Consider the following 23,756-nt stretch of genomic DNA (forward strand, 5'->3'; position numbering starts at 1 on the left):
GTAAGAACTAATTAAGATCTCAAGCCAGCTGACAACTTTGTAATACATACATGGTTGGCCGAATTTTTTTTTATGCCTTAATTCTTCAACTACATGCATGTTGTAGTATTTGGACTTGAGCACAAGTGCAAAAGCTAGACATTATACATCTATATTCAAGAGACACACAAGTGCAAAAACATGCATTGAGCAGGGCTGCAACACGAGTAGCGGGTGTCCTGAGTAGACCCGACCACTGATACAGTGGCTCGTTCGCCTTGACTGATTGTCATTGGTTGCAATTGAAATGGACAGGAAATAGATAAATAGGATGTATAGCAAATTAAGCCACTATGGCTTCCTATATAGACGAATTGAATGCTTACGGGTTTGCAGGTGCTTGAAGACAAAAAAAAAAAGGGAGAGTAATTTAATATCGTGTTTGATCTGTCTGTTACCTGCTTTGATTCCTAAACATAACCAAAACAAGGCAACGAAATCAGGGATAACAGATCTTCGTTCCCTCAATCTATCGGATAGAGAGTTTGAAAGAGAGCAAGTTTATCATAATCGAAGACCTTCGAGCAATAAGATGGAAATGCCTGAGAGGAATCAATACTGTTGTGCCTGTTTTATTATCTTTTCCAGATTACAAATATCTACAAGCATACCTTCGGGTGTCAGAGTAGTGATACAAAGGTAAAGGAATCGCAACTTCGAAGGCCGAGCAATTCGGATTCCTCCTAGAAGTGTCCACTTGCATGGCAGTGCACTTCTATTTATAACAGGGAGACAGAGTATAATTTTGTATAACATTACAAATATATTTGTTGGGGGTCTTCTCCTCCACCGAAGGTCCTCATTACAAAAACACCTTCGGCAAGATAATACAAAAGCTCGCTGAAGTCATCATCAACCTCGGATCAGTTCCTCAAAACGAAGGCCTTGTGTATAATCAGTGTTGCGAAATGCCGAAGCTCAATAGCTTCGGCTCAGACCAAGCAAAGAAGTAAAAGACTAAATGGACCTTATCAGCTTTAGTTGTTTGTAAATAAACGTCCAAGGGTATGGATGTAATTTCACCCGGGCTACGTCCCGTGCCTATAAATAGATGAACAGTAACTCCGTGCTATTCACGCTGGATTGTAATCACTCTCCCGCATCTTCACATTCGAGCAAGCCGAAGGTACCAATGTAATATGGATTATGTTAATATTCGCACTTATTTTGTGGGATGCAAATATAGATAAATCAACGAGATACAATTATTGTTCACATCCTTTTGCATTCTTATCTATATAATAAATGATGAAGGTATGCCCTTCTCCACCTTCGTCCGATGAGTATTATATCCACGAGGAGATAATACTTAGAAAGACGAAGGTCTGTTATAATTAACAATTGTGTTGCCTTGTTTTTGACTCACAGCATTTGAGAACAAGTGACCAACATTGGCGCCCACCTCCGGTGAACTCACTTCCACGATTGCGACAATGGCTTCGCAAGACAACCAAGTTGTAGCACCTTCGGCTACGAAGCTGGTGCTCCCAATCACAGGTAGCTCAAGTTCTGAACCAGCCCATAAGAAACAGAAGAAGGAAGCATAGAGAAGGGTACAAAATTTTGGAGTGCAATGACCCTTCATCAAGTCCAAATGTTCTTATATACCAATCACCTTCTCCCAGAAAGACCTTCAGCTCAAGAATTATTCTCACAATGATGCAATGGTCATATCTTGTGTCATCAAGGGGCTCCTGGTCCATAATGTCCTAGTGGACACACGTAGTGCGACAGACATCATCTTTGCGAAGGCTTTCAGGCAAATGCAAGAGCCAGATGACAAGATACATGATGCAACACACCCCCTTTGCGGCTTCGGATGAAGACAGATTGTGGCACTTGGCAAGATAGCTATGCCGATCACCTTCGGCTATGTTCACAATACAAGGACAGAATAGGTTTTCTTTGACATTGTTGATATGGAGTATCCCTACAATGCAATCATTGGTCGAGGGACACTGAATGCCTTCGAAGCAATACTCCATCCAGCATATCTTTGCATGAAGATACCTTCTGACCAAGGGCCTATCATATGCATGCAAGCCAAGAGGCTGCCAGGAGAGCCGAAGGTAGCTGGACAGATTCGAAGGCCATCCATAACATAGATGAAGCCGAAGCTCATCAACAATATAAGCATAAAATAGAAAAGGATGCTTCAGCAGATCAACCAAAGCCCATGCTTTTGTGCGAAGACATAGCCGAGCAGAAAGTGATGTTGGGACCCCAATTATCTGATGAACAGGAGAAGACTTTGTTGAGATTCCTATTCAATAATAAGGATGTCTTTTCCTGGTCAGCCAATGACCTTTGTGGTGTCAACAGAGACGTCATCGAGCATTCACTCAATGTAGACCCTGCTGTCAGGCCGAGAAAGCAGAAGCTTCGGAAAATGTCCGATGACAAAGCCGAAGGAGCACGGAACGAAGTCAAAAGGCTTCTGAGTGCTGGAGTTATTAGAAAAGTAACATACCCAGAGTGGCTGGCCAACACTGTAATGGTGAAAAAAGCTAATGGAAAATGGAGAATGTGCATCGACTTCACAGATCTCAACAAGGCATGCCCAAAGGATGAATTCCCATTGCCAATGATAGATTCTCTTGTGGATGCAGCGGCTACTTCAGAGCTCATGAGCTTATTGGACTGCTACTCAGGTTATCATCAAATTTGGATGAAGAAGGAGGATGAACCTAAGACAAGTTTCATAACCCCTAGTGGAACCTATTGTTACCTTTGAATGCCTAAGGGGCTCAAGAATGCTGGAGGAAGCTTCAGCAGGATGACTGCCAAAGTCCTTCACTCTCAAATTGGCAAAAATGTGCTGACATATGTTAATGATATCATAGTAAAGAGCACAAAGCAAGAAAATCACATTGCTAATTTGCAAAAAAACATTTGCTAACTTCAGAAGAGCTGGTCTTAAACTAAATCTAGAAAAATGTGTCTTCGAAGTGAAGAAGGGCAAATTTCTGGGTTGTTTAGTATCAACAAAGGGTATCGAAGCTAATCCAAGTAAGATAGAAGCTATACTTCAGATGGAACCACCAAAGTCAAGAAAGGGTGCCCAAAGGTTAACAGGAAGGCTGACATCATTGAATAGATTTATTTCAAGATCAGTAGAGAGGAATTTGCCATTCTTTGAAGTGCTAAAGTCAGCCGAAGTCTTTCAATGCGGACCAACCCAACAAAAATCCTTCGAAGAACTGAAGCAGTATTTGATAGAACTGACAACCTTAACCCCACCTGTGTCAGGAACTCCATTGCTCCTGTATGTAGCTGCTTCCCACGCTGCGGTTAGTGCAGCGCTGGTGCAAGAGAAGCAGGATGGCCAGGCAAGAAAACAAGTGCCAGTATACTTCGTCTCCGAAGTACTTAATGCATCAAAGAAAAATTATACGGAATTAGAAAAGGTACTATATGTTGTATTAATGGCATCTAGGAAGCTTCGACATTACTTCCAAACATACCATATCATAGTACCTTCTTCACAACCCCTCAAGGATATAATGAGAAACAAAGAAGCCACAGGAAGAGTTGGAAAATGGGTTGCAGAATTGAATGAATTCACTATCGATTTCGTTCATAGATCTTCGATCCAATCCCAAGCGTTAGCAGACTTTATTGCTGATTGGACGCCAGAGGCTCAAGAAGAAGAGAAAACAAATAACGTCGAAGCCTAGACAATATTTTGTGATGGGTCCTGGGGAACCTTCGGCGCAGGAGCAGCGGCTGTTTTAATTTCACCATCAAAACCTGCTATGCACCAAGATTGGACTTCAACTGCACAAATAATATTGCAGAGTACGAAGCCCTTCTCTTGGGGCTTCAAAAGCTTAAGGTAATGGGAATAAGAAGGGCAATACTCAAATTTGACTCACAGGTCATCTCAGGTCACGTTGACAAAAGTAGCAAAGCAAGGGACCCGAAGCCAGAAAAATATCTAGATGCAGTCCGAAGCATGGAAGCCTCTTTCGAAGGTTTCTCTATAAAAAACATCTCGAAGGAGAAAACGAGCACGCAGATTTGCTAGCTAAATCAGCGGCACAGGGGCTTCCGCTACCTTCGGAGGTATTCTTTGAAACAATAAAAGCACCTTCGGTCGAGCTCATGGAAAGAGCGATGCTCACAATCTCACCAGTGCACAGTAAATATTGGAGGACTAAGATTGTATCTTTCCTCCAAGGTAATTGTCTTTCGGATGATGAAGTTTACAATAAAAGAATGGAAGCAAGAGCACAGCCATATGTAATTATAGAAGGAGAGTTATATAAACAAGGAGTCTGCTCTCCATTGCTCAAAAGCTTGTCCAGAACCGAAGGTCAAGAATTGATGCAAGAAATGCATGCAGGATTGTGTGGAGCTCATGTTGGGTCTAGGCCCCTACTAGGGAAGGTTTCCAGACAATGATTTTACTGGCCAAAGGCATATTTGGATGCAGCTGATTTGGTTCAAAAATGTGAAAACTTCCAAAGATGCGCCAGAGACCAGAAACAACCTTCGTCTTTAACCCAGCTAATACAACCTACTTGACCACTGCAAAGGTGGGGCCTGGATTTGTTAGGACCACTTCCACCAGCACAAGGCAACCTGAAATATGTTGTGGTGGCAGTGGAGTACTTCTCTAAGTGGATCGAAGCAAAGCCCTTAGCTACAATAACTTTGGCCACAGTACATAAATTCTTTTGGCACAATATTGTTTGCCGCTACAGCGTGCCAAAGGCTTTCACGGTTGACAACGGAACTCAATTTGATGCTGAAACATTCAAAACATTTTGTGACCAGATTGGTACAAAAATACACTATGCATCAGTAAGACATCCAAAGTCAAATGGACTGGTAGAAAGAGCAAACGGAATTATAATAACAGCAATAATGAAGCCAATTTTCAACCAGCCCAAAGGAAAGTGGCCAGACGAATTAATAAAGGTGGTGTGGAACCACAATACTGCTGTCTCAAGGTCAACAGGCTTTACACCATTTAAACTTCTGTTAGTGATGAAGCAATAACACCGGAAGAAGCAAGAAGGGGCTCAATAAGGACCTTGGCTTCGGCAGAAGATGAAGAGGGTTACGAAATAACAAAAGACACCATAGAAGGGACCAGCCTCCAAGCAGTAGACCACATCAATAAGTACCAGACTGAAACAATCAAGTGGCACGACCGTAAGGTGAAACTAAAGAACACCAAGCTAGGACATTTGGTGCTTCGTAGAGTGGCCAACCCAGATATAGTGGGCAAGCTTCAGCTCAAGTGGGAAGGTCCTTTCTTGGTGGTATCTTCGTCGAGACCAGGATCTTACAGGTTGAAAGACATGGATGGCAATGACATACCAAGGTCTTGGAATGCGGATGAGCTTCAAAGATATTATGTGTAAACTATGTAATTTTCCTATTTTTCCCTATGACACCCTTTTCCTTTCAAGAGGGGAGAAAGGTTTTTAATTTTCACCATAGGTTGTAATTTTCATTTTTTGTGTAGCCCTGTGCAATACAATGGCTGAATTCCCCCACATGTAAAATGTAAAATCTGGACCATATCACCGAGTATAAAAGCCATGAAGAAGCTCAAAAGTCGACCCTAAGGGGATGTAGAGCTAAGATGCCACCTAAGAGGTGAAGAAACTCCAAACTCGTTTCTAAAGGGACGCAGAGTAAGTTATGAAGCTCCAAAGTCGTTTCTAAGGGAATGCAGAGCTAAAATACCACCTAAATCAAAGGTGAAGAAACTCCAAAGTTGTTCCTAAAGGGATACAGAGCTTAAATACCACCTAAGTAAAAGGTGAAGAGACTCAAAAGTCGTTTCTGAGGGGATGCAGAGTCTGGGTGTGTTTTTGGCATACATTTGCATATTTCATCACATAATCTTTTGCATTCATACAGACATACATTAGACATTCGTAGGTTCATCATCATGGCATAAAAGCTTAGACATTTGCGGCAAAAACAGAAGATGCCTGTCTTCGATGAGAAAATGCTTCGACGATGCTTCGTCTCAAATGAAATTTGATTGCATATGAAAATGCTTCGATGGGAACGAAAAGAAGGGAAGGTGTTTTTCGCCTTCGGCTCAAAAGTCTACCAGCATTTGTTTCGTCCACAACAAAGCAGTTCATACATGAAGCAAAAGGTAAGTATTACAAGATATTTACAAATGATTACAATAATTTGTTCAGTGTCAATCGCAACTTTTTGTCATATGGTACAAAGGATTTTCAAGCGTTCTTACAGATGACTACAAAAGCAGATCCTAAGGTCTTCTTCGGCATTTCAGAATTAGCTTTGGCTTATCGACCTTCGATGCCATCATTCTGCAGAGTAGCAAAGTACAAGGTGATCAGAAATTTGACGAGAAAATATCAAGGTAAAAAAATAGAGGTAAAATTCCAAATGTGTCAAGCAGCTTTCGGGCTTCGTCTCTAGCCAATTCATGCCCACCCTTAGCCCAAATTTGAGTAATAAATCTATTCCCTATGCTTTAGGCTTCAGTTGGAATGTCAATCAGATCCGATGATGAAAGATTGAAATTCGGCCTATTTACAGCTCTCGTGTGATTACATCCGGCTTTTATGAAGGCGGCAGCTGTACCATGAGAAGCAACTAGCGCACAGAAGTCTCCATGGCCGGTTATGACTTCGTCAAGGACACCAACCTCCTTTTCAATACATTCCAGTGCCCCGGGTATATCTTCGGCAGAGAGGCTAGTTTCTTCGGATGCAGCTCCAACTGAATTGAAAATACTTCTCAATCGAGCGGTGCATTGGCTTGCAAACTCCAAGCATCTCTCTTTCAGAGCCTTCAGCCCCTCACTAAGCTTCGTATTTTTCTCAGATTCAACCTTAAGTCTTGCTTTCAGAGCTACGTTTTCCAGATTGAATTGATTAGAGTTTTCCTTCAAAAGTGCTTGAGCGTCTGACAGGTCTTTGCTTAACTTCTTGTTCTAAATTTGCGCTTCGGCAAGGGACCCTTCGGCTGAACATAACATTTTGTCTTTCTCCTTCAAAGATTCTTCGAGCTCTTTGACCTTATCCTCTAAGCCCTTGATAATGATTTCGTTTTTGCTGTCTTCATCGTCTTGTTGCATCTTTAAAGCTTTGCTCAGTAGTAAACTCTGTAAAAGCAAGTCCAGACTTAGAATATTCAAGCTAATGCAAACACATCAGGGTAACTTAAAAGAGAGTACTTACTTCAAAGTTGGAATAAAACAGGCTCCCTATGATATGTTGGCGCCTGTAACAGCTGATATCCCTTTCAAGCTTCAGGATCCGATGCTCTTTGACGGGGTGTCTATAATTTTGCACTGGCACGATCGTGGATGCATCCTATAACTTATTGGTCCACCCCACCAAAGAGCATGGAACTTGGCTGGTAGCCACAGTTGATAGCAAAATCCTTCAACTCTACCATATCTTCTTCGGAAAGCTGTTGGCCACCTAGGTGCTGTAGGTCGAAGTCTGCTTCTTCCAAAGAGATTACCTTAGCCTTCTTCCCTTTGTCTAACGCTTCTGCAGCCACCTCCTTTTCCACATCCACATCTGATATAATCTTGTCAATATCGGACATGGTGGCTGTGAGATCTTCGCCTTCAGTTGCAATGGCAGCTTCGACATTAGTAGATTTGATAGTCTTGTGTGCCAAAGCTGGAGGCGAGGTTTGCTCAATTGCATGAAGTATGTTCATCATACATCACTTTTTCTGTCCCCCGTCTCTTCCGTCGGTAGTCAAAGGAATTTCCTTTTTCTGTAAAAGGTTGGTTAGTTCCAATCCCAGAGGACTTAGTAGCTTGAATGGTGGGGATTTAGTCATTACCTTCAAAATTTCTGACGCTTCGGCAGCAGAAGGTGATAGAGAGCTCAAGGTTTTTTCTGGTGCATAATGTACCTTCGGTTCGGTAGAAGGTTTCTTGTCAAGTTTCTGTTTCTTTCGAGCTAGTGCCTTCGGCTCCGACGCTATTTTCATCTTCTTCAAGGCCTCTTTGTCTTCCTTCATAGACCGGGCAACTTGCCTGCTCAGAATGCTGACAATCCTTTTTCTTTTCGCTCCCCGGCCCCTTTGTCAGGGTTGTCATAATCCGGGTACTCGAAGTTCAAGGCATCCATTACCCGATTTAGCCTTTGTTTTGGCCGGGTGCCGAAGGCAGCGGTCAATAACTGATCTTCTTTCTTAGTGTAATTTCCAAGAATTTTATTACACATAGTTTCTATCATTTCTAGCCATTCAGTACACGGTTTCTTAAATTGCTCTTCAAACTTGAAGTGGAAGGGAAGACGAACAAGTTCATATTTCTTTCCTCTTTCCTTCTTCTTCGGCATGCCCTAGCCACTAGAGGTTGGAAAGGTTTTATTCGCCATGTATTCCTGCACTAAGTCTCTAGTGCTAATTTCAGCAGCCACCACTCTGAATTCGACTTCGGCCACCTGGCATGGGGAGCCAAGTTGCATGTTGCATAATGGCATTGTCATCCCGAAGCTCAACCTTAGAGGACTCATAACCATAGTCATGAGTTTTTCCCTCTTCTTCTCATTAGCTTTCACGTAGAACCATTCGCTTGCCCACCCGGTCGGACACTTAGTGTGGTAGCCGATCACCAGGGCCTTGGTGTCTTTTCGTTATGCAAAATTATAACATCCAAAGTTTTTGTGAAGTCCATCTGCTCTAGCCTACGTCTGATAATGCAACTCGTGCACTCGGCAGAAACCTTCGGCATTGGCACTTTTGCCCTAGCTTCGGAGAGCCCATATGTAAACACTTAGCCTCACAATGGCATTTGGTGTCAGCTGATAAAGATATATTTCAACCCTCTTCAAAACCTCTCCTATTATATCATATAGAGGAAACCGAAGCCCCGCCCTGAAGAAACTTTTAAATACAACAACTTCATCCTCCTTCGGATCCGGAATCACTTCCTCGCCACCAAAGCGAATAAGTTTACTCTCATCTTCCCCAAAATAGCCTAGCTTCTTCATCATAACCAGGTTCTCTACTGACATGGTAGATTTTTCAAATTCAATATGGCTCAGTTTTTATGGGCTTAGAATACTGTTGTCTTCTTCGTTTTCATCATCACTCCTGTCCTCAACTACAGTCTGCTCAGCTTCGTTAGTTTCACCTTCGGCAACAGCTCCTTCCGACACAACCAGACCCGATAGCTTCATCACTTCTGATATTGGCGCTGTTTCTGTCACTTCAACATCATCTCCCTCACGGGACACCCTAGCAGTGGATTTTACTCGGACCATTTCAAGTGTTGCGGTTCTTTAAGATGAAGCTAACTTCGAATGATGAAGAGTGTGTTTGAAAAGTGCAATCCAAAAAGCTTCGGCTTGGTTAAAATTTTTAACAGCCCAACAGTGCGATGACAATGAATGTTGTGGTAACTCCTCACCAACCTGTCTGCTTATATAGTGCTGCAGGGGAAGAAGGCGGACCGCCAGACTGTCTACACTTACTGAGCGGTGGACCGACTGACGCTCGGAATATTTTAATCGTTTTTCGACAACAAGCTCATGGAAGGTATTTTTCGGACCTTCAGCATTCTGAAGCCTTTGTGTTTTTCGCGGATCGAACTCGTTATGAAAAATGATCTAGCACCGCGAAGGGGCTACTGTTGGGGGTCTTCTCCTCCATCGAAGGTCCTCATTAAAAAACACCTTCGACAAGATAATACAAAAGCTCGCCGAAGCCATCATCAACCTCGGATCAGTTTCTCAAGACGAAGGCCTTATGTATACGCAACGTTGCGGAATGCCGAAGCTCAATAGCTTCGACTCAGACCAAGCAAAGAAGTAAAAGACTAAATGGACCTTATCAGCTTTAGTTGTTTGTAAATAAACGTTCAAGGGTATGGATGTAATTTCACCCGGGCTGCGTCACGTGCCTATAAATAGATGAACAGTAACCCCGTACTGTTCACGCTGGATTGTAATCACTCTCCCGCATCTTCACCTTCGAGCAAGCCGAATGTACCAATTAATATGGATTCTGTTAATATTCACACTTATTTTGTGGGATGCAAATATAGATAAATCAACGAGATACAATTATTGTCCACATCCTTTTGCATTCTTATCTATATAATAAATGATGAAGGTATGCCCTTCTCGACCTTCGCCTGATGAGTATTATATCCACGAGGAGATAATACTTAGTAAGACGAAGGTCTGTTATAATTAACAATTGTGTTGCCTTGTTCTTGACTCACAACGAGAACAAATGACCCACAATATCCTCAATCATCCTTTAAGCAGTCATCCTTTAAGCGTATCATCACCTTTTACTTTTTAGACGCGTTGATCAATCCTTCAGGCTTTTTTCTCCTTCGTTGACACGTGCCTAAATCATGGAGCCGAAGTTCTCAGCTTCGCCTTCATGTGTGCGTGCGCGCTATCTAAACCAAGGTCCTAAGCCAAGGTGAGCAGCATTACTAAGATGTAGAGTCTGGCCTGCTGCTGCCTGAGAGCCCTCTTGAGGCCCTTGAGCTTCAGATCATGACCACCCATCCTCATCTTCATATATACTAAGATGGTTGATAAGCCAAGTGATGATAAGAAAGCTCTGGAGGTCGGGTTGTGACTTTTGAGCTTCTGTGTTATGGCTTGGTTTGGGCTTGTGTGCTGCTTGTCTGGTTTACATAGACAACTGCCATGTGGGTTGTGTCAGCTCATAATTTCTCTTTCACTCTATGGGACTATGCTTATGCACGTTTACATTAATTAACATGTATATTCCTGTTAGAGTTATAGGCATTTTCCGTATCATTTTAATTCCATAAATTAATATTATGATGATGACATATAAAAGATAATTTATCATGACATCAAATATATCCATAATAATATGGATCATAAGAACATAAAGCATATGAATTTTATAAATCATATAAACACGATAAACATGTAAACTGACTGAACAATTGAAAATAAACATATAGAAACATAAACAGCATGACTGTAAAATTAAAACAGACAGATCTATCATATTATAATAAGACAGAACAGATAAGATATAATCATTCCTACATATGAAACAACATAGATGAATATATGAAACATATATAATCTTCAGAACGCAAAACAATAAGTAAATAAACTGATCATACCCTCCCATGCACTCTGATGATCCAGATCCTTGGCCAGCTTCTTTTGTCATATTGGAGATGTTTTGGGCAGTCGCGTAGACGCTCCCCAAAAACCTAATTGCCGATCCCCCGTGCAAGGTCTCGAACGGCACCGGCTTCGGAGGCACCTGCCCTCTCGCTTCTCTGTGCGCGCAGAGTCACGAGATGGAAATACCCTCACTCGGCGGCTGGACTGCGATTCTGAAAGTGTTTTTTCGCGTGTACCGAGTGACAGGGGTGCTCCTCTATTTAACCTCTCGCAGAGGGAAGCTGAAGGAGAAAGGTCTCGCCGAGTCACACCAAGAGTCGGTCAGCTCTCGTCGAGTCATGCCATGAGTCGGCCAGCTCTCGCCGAGTCACGCCATGAGTCGGTCAGCTGAAGGAGAAGGGTCACTCGGCTGACGAAGAGACAGGCAACTGAAAGGTTAACGTGGTTAGTGAGTGCTAAAAATAACACCACACCACACCACGCCCGCTCGCCTGCCTGCCTGCCTGCCACGCCACGCCCGGCCCGGCCCAGCCGGCCGTGGCGGCGGCGCGCGCGCGTGTGGCACGCCCTTGTCCATTTCTTGACTTCTCAAGTTAAGTGGAATAAATCCCACCATATAAGTCAAGCCAAAAGACCCTTGGACTTCCAATGTGGTACTATTGGTATTCTCCACCATTACACACCATAGAGTTTATTCAATAAATGGGCCAAGCCCATAAAAGATCCAACAATCCCCACCAAACTCTAGGGTTTGTAATGATGAAGTATCAGAATCACAATCCTTTGATATACCAGTGTTTCGATGGAGACTGTTAAGTTGAACATCCATCTAGAATAAGAGTTTCACCCGTTCACAACTGAACAATGGACTAAGCCTTGAATTGACAGTTCTGTGCGAAGTGAGATTCACTCAAATCCTTTGCTGATACTAGGCTGCAAAAGAGTATTCCCGCTGTTTAGAAGCATATAAGTCACACTTCAGTGCCTTTCATGAGTATTTAGGGATTACCCAAGTCCCATAGACTGTGACCAGCAGTCTGACTCATATAGGTGTATTCCTCAAAAGATGTTCTGTAGGACCATCTCACCTTTATAAGACTCTTGGAATACATAAAGGTAAAAACCATCCTGCCTTATAGATAGGAAAGATGTGCATCAGAAATGAGTTAAAGAAGGGATCTTTCCTCACAATCTGCTCCTAGCTTGTTTCACCACTCTACTTCACGGGATCTCCGATCACATAGAGTAGGTTACCACTAGAGTAGACCTCACATGGGTCTCATACCCATTTCCCTCGATGCACTTTCTATCACATTGCGTGATAGACCCTTAGTGAATTGATCTGCCAGATTATTCGATGTGTGGACATAATCCACAGTTATAACTCCGGAGTTTTTCAACTTTCTGACAGATTTCAATCTCCTATTAACATGCCTTGTAGACTTCATGTTATTCCTAGAACTGTTAACCTTTGTAATCACCGTTTGGTTGTCACAGTTCATGGAAATAGCCGGTATCGGTTTTTCAACTACCGGTAAGTCCAATAGGAAATCACGAAGCCACTCGGCCTCAGCCCCAGCAGTGTCTAATGCTGTGAGTTCTGCTTCCATTGTAGACTTCGTTAAGATAGTCTGCTTGCAAGACTTCCAGGAAACAACGCCACCTCCAAACAGAAACACATATCCGCTTGTGGCATAAAGCTCATCAGCATCAGAAATCCAGTTGGCATCATGTTGGGGACTTGTTCTCAAATGCTATGAGTTAAGAACAAGGCAACACAAAAAATGTTAAACGTTAAAGTCCTTCATCCTTCGAAGCATTATTTCCCTTGGGGATATAATGATTTTCGGACGAAGGTTATGAAGGACATACCTTCATAAACACAACATATAACGATGAAGAAGAAAACATATGAAATATAAAGGATAACATAAACAATTATATATCATTCTCAACTCATTTCTATCTTATTTTTATGGAAGAATAGAAATGATATCAAATTACAAATGTACCTTCGGCTTGAAAGAAGGTAAAAGTACAAGCGTGACGCAAAAGCAAATGCCAAGTTAGCGTGAACAGTACGGGGGCACTGTTCACCTATTTATAGGCACGGGGCACAGCCCATATAAAATTACACCCATGCCCTTTACATTTGGTAGTAATTCTATAGTAATCCACCGAGGTCTGAATAGCCTTTTCATCTTTAAGTCGGTTCCCTTTTCTGCTATCACGCCGAAGCTTTCCTGCTCGCATCTTCGGCGTTGTATCAACCTTCGTGTTGTTTGAGCTTCTCCTACTGTGATGTCAATTCGAGTCCGAAGATACCTGTTCACACATTATACTCCAGAAACACTGTTAAATCATGCTTTTGAGGACCTTCGGAAGCCGAAGACCCTCAACAGTAGCCCCTCACAATATTAATTTGTTATAATAATAAATTTAGATTGCGACATGGACGAAGGCCTTAAGCCGAAGGTCCGAAAAAACACCTTCCCTTTGCTAGAATAGCAACATTCACTGACAAACGGGGTCTTCCAATTTTCAATGCACTGGGCGTATAAATAAGAGCATACCGCGAGCTCATTTGGTACGCTCTCTTGCCATCTGCTCTTGCTTACTCAATTTTTAGCTCTTGCGCACCAAGACTTGGTTAGCTTTTTAAGTTTTTAAGCTTCGACTTTGAAAACAGTTTTTTAGCGTTTTCGAAGATGTCTGAAGATAAGAAGGCTGCTGCCGAGATGAAGCTGAGTCTCTCTGAAGAGAAAAACCTGGGGTTTCTTATAGCAATGTCGAAGACCAATACAGAAAAAATCACCAAAGAGATTTTAGAAGGTTTATCTGAAGATACTGGTGACAGCGACAGTTATGATGTGGAGAGCGGTGGTGAAGACTCCGAAGATCGACCCTGGCGACCAAGCCATGCGGTTTTTGGCAAATCAAGTATCAAAGAAAACCATCTTGTCAACATGAGGGGAAGATATTTCCGGGACTTATCCATTGTGAGGGCCGACGAAGGAGAGAAGACTTGCTCGTCCCCTGAGGAAAATGAAGTCGTAGTGTACCGAAGCTTTTTGAAAGCTGGACTACGATTTCCCCTGAGCAGCTTTGTCGTAGAGGTGCTGAAAATATTTGAAGTCTATCTTCACCAACTTACCCCTGAAGCAATCATAAGGATGAATATCTTCGTGTGGGCTGCGAGAAGCCAAGGTCTGGAACCTGACGCAAAAAGTTCTTGCAACATACATGAATTATTATACGAGACGAAACCCTGGGGTAAGGAGCGGTATCACAATAATTTCGGCTGCTACAGTTTCGGCTCTCGGTCTGGGTCAAGCTGTCCCGTGCCAACCTTTCGGAAGAGATGGCCCGGCGACTGGATGACAGAATGGTTTTATGTGAAGAATGACCTAAAAACACAGGAAGATATTAAGGGTATAATTATGCGCCCTATTTGGCAAAGCTTCGGCCTACGGAGGCCGAAGGTTGAAATGAATGAAGCTGCCGAAGAATGCCAGAGAGCCTTCGGAGTTATTTGCTCTTTTATTGGAACGAGAGATTTGGTCCAAGAGCATATTGCTTTCAGAGTATGGCCGCTCGCGGAAAAATGGGAAATGCCACAAGAGACTATAAAGGAGGCTGACGAAGGTGGACTTATCAGGCTGAAGTATACTTTCAAATTCGGAGACAAATTCGTAGAGCCAGATGATGACTGGCTAAAAAGCATTGAAAATGTAAGTGATGAACTACTTGGGGTTTATTCAAAGGCCGAAGATACTGCATTGTCAGCAGCCTTCGGAGGCCGGAAAAAGAAAAGACTGAACCGAGTGTTTGACGCAATTGGGTTCGTGTACCCCGACTACCACTATCCAGCGCGGGGCCAAAAAAGAAAAAGTGCGACTTCTGCACAGGAAACTGCTTCAGCCGCTCTCAGCGAGCCAGCGCCGAAGAGACAAAGGGTAAAAGTTCTCACACACCGGCCACGCTACATTGAACCAGCTACAGTGCCTGAGTTCGCCGGTGAAACCTCTTCGGCCACCGAAATTAAAGAACCAACTTCAGTGCCGAAGATCGAAGAAAAAGCTTCAGCAGAGAAGGCAGAAAAACCGAGTACTGAAGGACCGAAAATATTGGAAATTTTAAGTCCTTCAGCAAGTGTTGAGACAATAAAAAGCCAAAAGGGCCCAGCGGTGACCCCAAAAAGAAAAAGAATGGTCACTGTGCTAGATGTTCTGGAGACAATTGAGTCCTCAAGCACGACTCCGAAGAAGGCTGTTGAAACTTCCGAAGCAGAAACTGAAATCTTTGATGCTGAAGCTCCAAAGCAACAAACTGAGACTGAAGCTGGGCCTTCAGAGCCCACGAAGGTAAAATCCTTGGAAACCGAGGAAGAAAAAATGACAGAGCCAATTCTTGTTGAAGAAATCAGTGCTGTTGCCCCCGAAGCATCCCCCAAAGTCCTTGATTATATTGTTCGACATGCTTCGGGGAAAAAATTGTCTGAAAAAGAAAAGCAAGAGGCCCAGTTTTACGCCCAAAAACTGAAATATCCAAAGGGGGCGTTGATATTCAACGGCAGCGGAGAAGAAGACTTCTTGTATTGTCTCCCTGACAGCAAGGAGATTTCTGTCTGTCGGGAGATGAGCAAGAGCTTCGGATTCCCAACACTAGAAGACGGGCTCTCGGTGTTGTCGAAAAACGAGCTGGCCGACAGCTTGGCGTACAATAGCTTAAAGGTGCAAAAAAATGAGGTCTTCGTATTTTTTTTAACCAAAATTTTTCGTTTGCTTAAATTTATTGACGCACACACATTTTTCTTTGCAGGGCCTTATACTTAGCAATGCCCTCAGGGCCCAAAAAGATGCCGAAGATGAAGGATGTGTCATGGCCCTTAGCAACCTTCGTTCCGAAGTAATTGGACTAAGGAACGAAGGTCTCGAAAAAGATAAAATATTGCATTCATTGATAAATAGAATAAAAGAAGACGAAGCTACTTTTAAAGGTCAAGCTGAGGCTCAGAAGCGTGAAATTGAAGATCTTCGAAAACAACTAGCCAGAGCTAAAGAAGAACACATACTTGAAGAAACAAAGCAAGAACTTAGCGACCAATGGGCAAATCATTTAGAAGGAACTGTTGAAGAGCTTCGTTCGTCCAAGAAAAGATGCTATGACAAATCTATGGAGTGTGTTAAGAAAATGAAAGCTAGCTTCGCCAGCGTTGGCGCATTTTCGAGCGAAGAAAACTTTACAAGAGGCAACCCCGAAGGTCCCATCGAATGGATTAATCACGAAGCTGAGGCCTTTGAGGAAATTTTAAATAGCCGCGGAGACATATGTGCTTTTTCGGGTGCTAGGGGAATTGCCACCATTTTGGAGAAAAAGGGCTGCGAGCATGTAAAGAATTTAGCGCAATCCGAAGCTACCTTGTCCTTCGAAGATGCAAAAGATCCTTCAGCCGAAGCTAGCATGGTTGGTGGAAAATTTTTCACCGATGTCTGGGACAACGGTGGCCGGGAAATGGCTCGAGAAATTATCCAAAAAAGCGAAAAGGGCATCCATGATGCTAGAAAAGTAGCAGAGGCTGCTGAGAAAAAGCGCAGAGCCCGAAGGGAAAATAGGTATTAACTAATGGTTTTTATTGTGTTGTAATTTTTGATTTTAAACTTCGTTCGCAATTTGTAATAGCAATGTAGTCATATCCTGTCCTCCTTCAGATCCTACTAAAGCGTCTCCGGGCCCTCACCCGAAAGATGACGATGAAATTAAAAAGATGGCTGAAGCTATCATGGATCAAGTTGTCAATCAACTCCTGAACGAAGCTGCGGAAGTAGTACTTAGGGAAGACTAGGTACTATTGTAAAAACATCTGAAATGTAATATGTGTAATACCTTGTAACCCTGGATGTAATATACTTGTTTTTTATGGTTCAATTCTTTACGATGCATGAAATTTTACATACGTACCGTTTTTGAGTCTTTGACGAAAAAACACCTTCCCTTCTTTTCATGCTTCGTGAAGAAGAATTTTCATTTATCACAACAATATCCATAGAGTTCTGATGAAGAATATCCAAGCTTCGTGAAGATATTTTCCGAAGCTACACTTCCGAAGATCAATAGTGTATCTCCTTGTGACTTAGCATGAATTTCCCCTTTTTCAAAACATTCTTCCGAAGATCGATATTGTGTCCCCTTCTTGTGCCATATGCAGCATGATGTATGATGCTTATGCTATGCGAAATGATGTGATGATGTTATGCTATGTAAAATGGTATTTATTCCGAAGATACACGCACATCCCTGCAATAAAACACATAATCTTTTTAAATCAGCGTTGACTTTTCGCTGTAAGCCTCCCTTAGGAGCTTCTTCGCCTTTTACTTCAGCGGAATCAGCATTTATTTTTCGTTGTAAGCCTCCCTTAGGAGCTTCTTCGCCTTTTACTTTCGGCGGTATTCGCGTTGACTTTTCGCGCTTCGCCTTTTACTTAGGCGGTATCAGCGTTTATTTTTCGCTGTAAGCTCTGCATTCCCTTTGGAACGACTTTGGAGCAGAAAACTTACACTGCGCTCCCTTTGGAATGGCTTTTTGTAACTTCAGCAAACTTACTCTGCGTTCCTTAGAACGACTTTTTGTTGCTTCGAAGAATTCATAGCGTGCCTTTTAAAATAAGTTTTTGATAATTCGAAGGTCCTCCTTGCTATCGCAAATCTTTAAGCTTCAACAACTTAAGCTTGTGAGGAAGATATATTTTCCTTGTGGCAAACAATGAAACTATTACATGATATTTAAAAAGTGTCCTTTATTACACAGAAAATAAAACTGAATGGCAAAGACTGCTATCAAGGTAGGATATTTGTCAATAAATGTGCTTCGACTCTGGCACAGTGCTATTGACTGTGCGAGCTTCGGACTGTTCTCTGAAGTCCCTTTGTTGTTGAGCATATTGGCCCCCTTTTGGCTGCTGGCCTTGCTGCATCGGTGGTGGAGGCGGAGGCTGTTGCCAGGAAGCTTGAGGTTGACTCGCCGAAGCAACAGAAACTGCAGGATGGTTGCCTACATATTCTGGGATATAAGGCGAATGATACGAAGCAGTGTGCATGACCTGCTTCGGCTGACCCTGTTGTGCTGCAGCTTCGGCTATCTCCTTTTGCTTCTGGATGGTAACATGGCACATCCTGGTGGTATGGCCCTTGTTTTCACCACAGAACAAGCAAAATATTCTCCTTGGTTGATCTCCAAATCTTCCGCCGAAGCCCCTGGCACCTCTGCCTTTTGGAGCTGGTGGCCGGAAGGAGCTTTGCTGTTGCCCCGAAGCCTGTGAGGAGCACTGTGGCCTTTGTTGCTGACTCCCCTTATCATCATTTTGAGTAGAGTTGTGAATTGACCTGACGTGCCTTGGATAAAATCTTCCTCCGAAGCCCCTGGTCATTTCAAAAAACCTAAAAGCCTCCTCCCTTCTTTGATGAAAATCATTGTCGGCACGAATATACTCGTCCATCTTCTGGAGCAGCTTCTCCAAAGTTTGAGGAGGCTTCCTAGCAAAGTATTGCGCTGAAGGTCCTGGCCGAAGTCCCTTGATCATGGCCTCAATGACAATTTCGTTGGGCACTGTTGGTGCCTGTGCCCTCAAACGCAAGAACCTCCGGACATACGCCTGAAGGTATTCTTCGTGATCCTGGGTGCACTGGAATAGAGCTTGAGCAGGGACCGGCTTCGTCTAAAACCCTTGGAAGCTGGTTAACAACATGTCCTTCAGCTTTTGCCATGAAGTGATCGTTCCTGGTCGAAGGGAGGAATACCAGGTTTGAGCAACACTCCTGACAGCCATAACAAAAGATTTTGCCATGACTGCAGTATTGCCACCATACGAAGATACTGTTGCTTCGTAGCTCATCAAAAACTGCTTCGGGTCTGAATGGCCGTCGAATATGGGAAGCTGAGGCGGCTTGTAGGACGGAGGCCAAGGTGTAGCCTGCAGCTCAGCGGACAGAGGAGAAGCATCATCAAAAGCAAAATTTCCATGATGGAAATTGTCATACCAGTCATCTTCGTTGAGGAAACCCTCCTGATGAAGGTCTTTGTGCTGAGGCCTTCGGTTCTGCTCATCCTGAGTAAGATGACGAACTTCTTCAGAGGCTTCGTCTATCTGCCTTTGCAGTTCAGCTAGCCTGGCCATCTTTTCCTTCTTCCTCTGCACCTGTTGATGAAGCATCTCCATGTCTCTGATTTCTTGGTCTAGCTCATCCTCTGGCGGTGTCGGGCTGACAGCCTTCCTTTTCTGGCTTCGGGCCTCCCGAAGGGAGAGAGTCTCCTGATTGGGGTCCAGCGGTTGCAGAGCTGCAGCCCCAATTGTTGAAGCTTTCTTCGGTGCCATAGCGAAGGTTTATGATCGCCGAAGGTGTTCAAAACTCAAAGAGTGGAAGTGAGTTCACCGGAGGTGGGTGCCAATGTTGGGGACTTGTTCTCAAATGCTATGAGTTAAGAACAAGGCAACACAAAAAATGTTAAACGTTAAAGTCCTTCATCCTTCGAAGCATTATTTCCCTTGGGGATATAATGATTTTCGGACGAAGGTTATGAAGGACATACCTTCATAAACACAACATATAACGATGAAGAAGAAAACATATGAAATATAAAGGATAACATAAACAATTATATATCATTCTCAACTCATTTCTATCTTATTTTTATGGAAGAATAGAAATGATATCAAATTACAAATGTACCTTCGGCTTGAAAGAAGGTAAAAGTACAAGCGTGACGCAAAAGCAAATGCCAAGTCAGCGTGAACAGTACGGGGGCACTGTTCACCTATTTATAGGCACGGGGCACAGCCCATATAAAATTACACCCATGCCCTTTACATTTGGTAGTAATTCTATAGTAATCCACCGAGGTCTGAATAGCCTTTTCATCTTTAAGTCGGTTCCCTTTTCTGCTATCACGCTGAAGCTTTCCTGCTCGCATCTTCGGCGTTGTATCAACCTTCGTGTTGTTTGAGCTTCTCCTACTGTGATGTCAATTCGAGTCCGAAGATACCTGTTCACACATTATACTCCAGAAACACTGTTAAATCATGCTTTTGAGGACCTTCGGAAGCCGAAGACCCCCAACACATCACAATAGCCTTCCAGCACTTTTGGGTTTCCGGTATAATGAATACCGTATGTCATAGTACCTTTCAAATACCGCAACACTCTCTCAAGAGCACGCCAGTGATCATCTCCTGGTTTCGACACAAACCGACTTAGCTTACTCACATCATAAGAGATGTCTGTCCTTGTTGCACTTGCAAGGTACATGAGCGAGCCAATGATCTGGCAGTATGTCAATTGATCCCTTGCTATTCTCCGATTCTTTCTTAATAGCACATTGGGGTCATAAGGTGTTGGAGCAGGATCACAGTCACTAAAACCAAAGCGACTCAATACCTTTTCCACATAATGGGATTGTAACAAAGTTACCCCACCATCAGCTTCTCTAACAAGCTTGATGTTTAGAATGACATCAGCCTCTCCCAAATCTTTCATCTCGAAATTGCTCGATAGAAGATTTTTAACTTCCTCAATCACATTGAGATTTGATCCAAAGATCAAGATGTCATCAACATAAAGGCACAGCATAACAGACTCACCCCCACCATACCGATAATACACACATGTGTCAGATTCATTTACAACAAAGCCAGCTGTTGTAAGAGTATTATCAAACTTTTCATGCCATTGCTTAGGTGCTTGTTTTAGGCCATACAATGATTTTATCAACCTGCATACCTTGTTCTCTTGACCATCCGCAATGAACCCTTCTGGCTGATCCATATAGATCTCCTCATCCAACTCTCCATTTAGGAAAGTTGTCTTAACATCCATCTGATGAATGATAAGACCATAAGAGGCTGCCACGACTATTAATGTGCGGATTGTAGTCAGTCGAGCCACTGGTGAGTAGGTATCAAAGAAATCTTCACCCTCCTTTTGGGTATATCCTTTGGCCACAAGCCTTGCCTTGTACCTCTCGATTGTACCATCAGGCCTAAGCTTTTTCTTGAAGATCCATTTGCAGCCTATAGGTTGACAACCATAAGGACGGTCAACGACCTCCCAAGTTCCATTAGACATAATAGATTCCATATCACTCCTTACTGCTTCCTTCCATAAGTCAGCATCAGGAGAGGAATATGCCTCACTAATGGTAGTTGGTGTGTCTTCCACAAGGTACACTATAAAGTCATTACCAAAGGATTTTGCAACCCTCTGTCTCTTGCTCTTTCGAGTGACCATAGTGTCATCCTCCTCAGGGATGTGCACGTGAGAATCCTCAGCATGATCTATAGGAATCGACAGTTCGTGCTCATGGGGAATTATAGTCTCATGACTTGTATCACTAGGTGTATTCTTCATGGGAAACTCATTCTCAAAAAATGTTGCGTCTCTTGATTCCATGATAGTATCAACATACATATCAGGAACATCAGATTTTATAATTAAGAACCTATACCCGGTGCTGTGAAAAGAGTACCCATGGAATATACAGTCAACAGTTTTAGGCCCAAGTTTAAGCTTTTTGTTGATTGGCACATTCACTTTAGCCAAGCAACACCAAGTGCGTAAATATGAGAGATTTAATCTTCTCTTTTCCCATTCCTCGAATGGTGTGATCTCTTTGTTCTTTGTTGGAACTCTATTTAGGACATGACATGCTGTTAAAATCGTCTCACCCCACCATGCCTTGGATAATCCCGCTGTACTCAACATGGCATCCACCAAATCTGTTAGAGTGCGGTTTTTCCTTTCAGCAATCCCATTGGATTGTGGTGAGAATGGCGGTGTCCTCTCATGAATAATACCATGTTCCACGCAGAACTCATCGAACACATTAGAGAAATATTCTCCACCTCGATCAGACCTTAACCGTTTTATTTTCCTCTCAAGTTGGTTCTCAACTTCAGCTTTATAGGCCTTAAAATAATTGAACGCTTCATCTTTTGTTTTTAAGAGATACACATAGCAAAATCTAGTGGAGTCATCTATAAAAGTGAGAAAGTATCTTTTACCACCTTTGGTCAAAATTCCATTCATCTCGCACAGATCAGAATGAACAAGTTCTAGAGGTGCCAAACTCCTCGCCTCAGCAGCCTTGTGAGGCTTGCGGGGTTGTTTTGATTCAACACACACATGGCACTTAGACTTTTTGACCAAGTTAAATTTAGGAATTAGATTTAGATTTGCTAACCGCATAAGACAGCCAAAGCTTGCATGACAAAAACGTGAATGCCATAAATCTGACTCATCAGAAAAATGAACAGAATTCACCAGTTTATTACACACATCATGCAGTGATAAGCGGAACAAGCCTCTGCAGTCATATCCTTTACCAACAAAAGTACCATGTTTCGACACAACACATTTATTAGACTCAAGAACAACTTTATATCCATCTCGACATAGCATCGAAGCACTAACGAGATTCTTCTTGATAGAGGGCACATGCTGCACGCTCTTCAATGGCACTGTCTTTCCCGAAGTAAACTTCAGAATGACCGTACCAACACCAAGAACATGAGCACGCGACCCATTTCCCATCAACAAGGCGCCAGGCCTCCCGACCTGGTAGAAATTGAACATAGAGGCATCAGCACACACATGAATGTTTGCACCACTGTCCATCCACCACTCAGGTGAATTACAGACTGAAAGAACAAATGGTAAAGAATTACCATACCCAGATGTTCCACCTTCAGTTTCAGTGGTTACAACATTAGCTGATTTCTTGTCTTGAGTGAATTTGCGATCAGGGCACTCCCTTGCCCAATGTTGATCACTGCCACAGACAAAGCATCCTCCCTTTCCCTTGTTATTGTTGTTCTTCTTTTTAAACTGTGCTGTTTGAACAGGTTTATTCGCGTTCTCTGGTTTGTTCTGGTTTTTCTTCTTGTTAAACTTGCGGAAGTTTCTCTTCTGCACCACATTAGCAGTAGAGGTCTCAACACCTTTTCCACTGTCCTTTGTTCTAGCCCTTTCCTCAACATCAAGAGTACCAATGAGCTCTTCCACATTGAACTCTTGTCTCTTATGTTTGAGAGAGGTAGCAAAGTCCTTCCAAGAAGGTGGTAACGTGGCGATTATACCGCCAACCACAAACTTGTCAGGCAAAGGACAAGGAGAAAGTTCGAGTTCCTTAGCTAGTGCCTGAAACTCATGAGCCTGTTCCACTACAGATCGGTTCTCAACCATCTTGTAGTCATACAGCTGCTCCATGAGATACAGCTCGCTACCAGCGTCAGTTACTCCAAACTTTCCAACAAGTGCATCCCACAGCTCTTTCCCTATAGGAAGGATGATATAGCTTTTCTGAAATTTAGTATCCAGTGCGCTAATTACTGCTCCTCGAAAGAGGTTGTCTTCAGCCTTAAACTTAGCCTCATCCTCAGGAGGTAAGTTGGCAGGCTTGCCCTCAGCGGCATGAAAACAAGACATTGCAGTTAGCCACAATTCCATTTTAGCTTTCCATATCAAGAAGTTTTTACCATCAAAAGGATCAGGCTTTAGCACAGCAGCAAAATCTCTGACAGAAAAATGCCTAACATTAGGTTTTTGGATTGTTAGAGTTATAGGC

Source organism: Zea mays, chromosome 7 (assembly GCF_902167145.1).
Source record: "Zea mays cultivar B73 chromosome 7, Zm-B73-REFERENCE-NAM-5.0, whole genome shotgun sequence".
In the NCBI taxonomy this organism is placed as follows: Eukaryota; Viridiplantae; Streptophyta; class Magnoliopsida; order Poales; family Poaceae; genus Zea; species Zea mays.